This window comes from Erinaceus europaeus, chromosome 9, assembly GCF_950295315.1.
Source record: "Erinaceus europaeus chromosome 9, mEriEur2.1, whole genome shotgun sequence".
NCBI classification, from domain to species: Eukaryota; Metazoa; Chordata; class Mammalia; order Eulipotyphla; family Erinaceidae; genus Erinaceus; species Erinaceus europaeus.
The window spans coordinates 83,300,278-83,304,464 of NC_080170.1; the positions used below are offsets into that span (position 1 = coordinate 83,300,278).

A 4,187-nucleotide genomic window follows, 5' to 3' on the forward strand; every position below is an offset into this window, starting at 1 on the left:
TTTTATTGGGGAATTAATGTTTTACATTCAATAGTAAGTACAACAGTTTGTACATGCATAACATTCCCAAGTTTCCTATATAAAAATACAACCCCACTAGGTCCTCTGAATCCTTTTTGGACCTGTATTCTCCCCACCCACCCACCCCAGAGTCTTTTACTTTTGTGCGATACACCAATTCCATTTCAGGTTCTACTTGTGTTTTCTTTTCTGATCTTGTTTTTCAACTTCGGCCTGAGAGTGAGATCATCCCATATTCATCCTTCTGTTTCTGACTTATTTCACTCAACATGATTTTTTCAAGGTCCATCCAAGATCAGCTGAAAACAGTGAAGTCACCATTTTTTACAGCTGAATAGTATATATATATACCATAACTTGCTCAGCCATTCATATGTTGTTGGACACCTGGGTTGCTTCCAGGTTTTGGTTATTACAAATTGTGCTGCCAAGAACATATGTGTAAACAGATCTTTTTGGATGGATATGTTGGATTCCTTAGGATATATCCCCAGGAGAGGAATTGCAGGATCATAGGGTAGGTCCATTTCTAGCCTTCTGAGAGTTCTCCACAAAAGATGGACCAGTTGACATTCCCACCAGCAGTGTAGGAGGGTTCCTTTGACCCCACACCCTCTCCAGAATTTGCTGCTGTTACCTTTTCTGGTGTATGACATTCTCACAGGAGTGAAGTGGTATCTCGTTGTTGTCTTTATTTGCATTTCTCTGACAATCAGAGACTTGGAGCATTTTTTCATGTGTTTCTCAGCCTTTTGGATCTCTTCTGTGGTGAATATTCTGTCCATGTCCTCCCCCCCATTTTTGGATGGGGTTATTTGTTGTCTTGTTGTTGGCAAGCTCTTTCTATATGTTGGTTATTAAACTCTTGTCTGATGTATGGCATGTAAAGATCTTCTCCCATTCTGTGAGGGGTCTCTTGGTTTGGGTAGTGGTTTCTTTTGCTGTGAAGAAGCTTTTTAATTTGATGTATTCCCATAGGTTTATACTTGCCTTAGTCTTTGTAATTGGATTCTTTTCATTGAAGATGTCTTTAAAATTTATGCGGAAAAGAGTTCTGCCAATATTTTCTTCTAAGTATCTGATAGTTTGTGGTCTAACATCCAAGTCCTTGATCCACTTGGAATTTACTTTTGTATTTTGTGAAATACTGTGGTTCAGTTTCATTCTTCTGCATGTTTCAACCCATTGTTTCCAACACCATTTGTTGAAGAGACTCTAGTTTCCCCATTTAATAGTCTGAGCCCCTTGTCAAAGATTAGATGTCCATAGGTGTGGGGCCTCACTTCTGGGCTCTCAATTCTATTCCACTGGTCAGTATGTCTATTCATGTTCCAGTACCAAGCAGTGTTGATTACCGTGGCCCTATAATACAATTTGAGATCTGGGAGTGTGATGCCTCCGGTTCTGTTCTTTTTTCTCAAGATTGTTTTGGCAATTCTAGGTCTTTTCTGGTTCCAGATAAACATTTGTAGCATTTGTTATATTCTCCTAAAAAATGTGCTTGGGCTCTTGATGGGGATAGCATTAAATTTGTAGATGGCTCTGGGTAGTATATTCATTTTGATGATGTTAATTCTACCAACCCATGAACATGGAATATCGTTCCACTTCTTTGTGTCTTTTTCACTTTCCTTAAGTAGTGACTCATAATTTTCAGTATACAAGTCTTTCACTTTGGTTAGGTTTACTCCTAGATATTTTATTGTTTTTGTTGCTATAGTAAAAGGAATTGATTTCTGGATTTCAATTTCTTCTAGCATAGTGTTTGCATAGAGGAATGCCACTGTCTTTTGAATGTTAATTTTGTAGCCTGACACCTTACTGTGTTTCCTGATGATTTCTAATAACTCATTGAATTTTGTCATAGCAACTACTTTGAATTCTCATTCAGTTAGACTGATGTTTTGTGCCTTTAGTTTCAGTAGCTGAAAAACTGTGTTTTAAAAATATGATGCCATCTTACTCTGATTTTTATGGCATTTGATGAAAAGTACTTCTACCATTGCCTTTGAAAACACCTTTTATTATTTAGGTAAAACTTTACTTAATTTGATTCTGACACAACAAGTTCGTAATTAAGTTTGTAACTGCTTTCTTTTCTTAAAAAATTATTTTATTTATTTTTTTCAGAGGAGAGCACAAATGCAGTCCCCTACTACCACAAATTATGCAGTTGAGTTTCCCACATTTGGGGAAACTGCAGGGGTCAGCACATCCAGAGTGTGATGGATAAGCCTCACCCTGGGAAGATCACCTTCGTGATCATAGTATCTCCCCTGCCAGGTAAGTATTGACCCTTTTGCTTTCCAGAGATGGTTCTCTGTCACAGATTTTTAGATTCTTTTTTATTTATTTATTAATTAATTAATTAATTTATTTAAGAAAGGAGACATTAACAAAATTATAGGATGGGGGCGTACAACTCCACACAATTCCCACCACCCAATCTCTATATTCCATCCCCTCCCCACTAGCTTTCCCATCCTCTATCCCTCTGGGAGTATGGACCCAGGGTCGTTGTGGGTTGCAGGAGGTGGAAGGTCTGGTTTCTGTAATTGCTTCCCCGCTGAACATGGGCGTTGACTGGTCAATCCATACTCTCAGTCTGCCTCTCTCTTTCCCTAGTAGGGTGGGTCTCTGGGGAAGCAGAGTTCCAGGACTCATTGGTGGGGTCTTCAGTCCAGGGAAGCCTGGCCGGCATCCTGATGGCATCTGGAACCTGGTAGCTGAAAAGAGAGTTAACATACAAAGCCAAACAAATTGTTGAGAAATCATGGACCCAAAGGATGGAATAATGGAGATAAAGTGTTGGGGGGTACTCACTGCAAACTCTAGTGTACTACTGCTTTCAGGTATATATTTGCCCTGGTTTATGGATATATGTGGACATATGCTCTATCTCCTGGAACATGGTGTATATCTAGCTTTTGGGACTTTGTTAGGAAGTGAACCACCTGGGATGGAGTTAGAGAATACTATGAAAGGAAAGGTCTCACCCAAGTGATGAAGCTGAAGGGTTGTCATTCCACACCTGAAGTCTCTGGACACAGTCTGAAGTGAAGCATGCTGGGGTGGCACTCCTTGTGTTGATTAGGTTGCGATCAGCAGATGCAATATTATTGGTAAGAATTGGGAGAAGCATATGGGAAAGTGGGCCCTACCCTAGGATCCCAGGACTGGGGGAAGTTTAGGCTCTATAGTGGAAATGTGAGGTTCGTGCTGTCTTAGGGTTCAAGAAGACAATGGATAGTTAATGTTATCATCACATATTTGGTAATTGGTTAACTTTGAAAAGTCCCTTTGTCAGATATACAATCAATTTCCCCCCCTCTCATATTAATTAAATAGTGATTTATATGACTACAATTTAATAGGTGTGTACATAAATACCATTCCCACCACCAAAAGATTGTTTCCCATCCCATTCACTCCCCCCCCCAGTCGCCCCCCCCCTCCCACTGGCACAGGAAGCCACATGTCCATCCTCTCCCTCACCACAGGGTTTTTACTTTGGATCCCACTCATCAACAGAAGTTGAGAAAGAAAATCAGAAAGGGAAACTAAAAGCAGGATCTGACTAAAGTGAAAGTAGGGCAATTTGAGCTTTTTTTTTTTTTTTAAAAAAAATTTTATTTAAGAAAGGATTAATGAACAGAAACATAAGGTAGGAGGGGTACAACTCCACACAATTCCCACCACCCAATCTCCATAACCCACCCCCTTCCATGATAGCTTTCCCATTCTCTAGCCCTCTGGGAGCATGGACCCAGGGTCATTGAGGGTTGCAGAAGGTAGAAGGTCTGGCTTCTGTAATTGCTTCCCTGCTGAACATGGGTGTTGACTGGTCGGTCCATACTCCCAGTCTGCCTCTCTCTTTCCCTAGTAAGGTGTGTCTCTGGGGAAGCTGAGCTCCAGGACACATTGGTGGGGTCTTCAATCCAGGGAAGCCTGGCCAGCATCCTGGTGGCATCGGGAACCTGGTGATTGAAAAGAGAGTTAACATACAAAGCCAAACAATTTGTTGAGCAATCATGGATCCCAAGCTTGGAATAGTGGAGAGGAAGTGTTTGGGAGGTACTCACTGCAAACTCTAGTGTACTACTGCTTTCAGGTATATATTTTGCAGTAGTTTATGGATACATGTGCACATAAGCTCTCTCTCACAG

General features: G+C 40.7%; 1 non-coding gene across 1 annotated transcript; it reads right to left on the reverse strand.

Annotated features, from left to right (window-relative positions):
• Positions 1 to 2,148: 2,148 nt before the first annotated feature.
• On the reverse strand, positions 2,149 to 2,312 carry LOC132540665 (U1 spliceosomal RNA). The gene has a single exon (XR_009551852.1). It is a non-coding gene; the product is annotated as a U1 spliceosomal RNA (small nuclear RNA).
• Between the last annotated feature and the right edge of the window lie 1,875 nt (positions 2,313 to 4,187).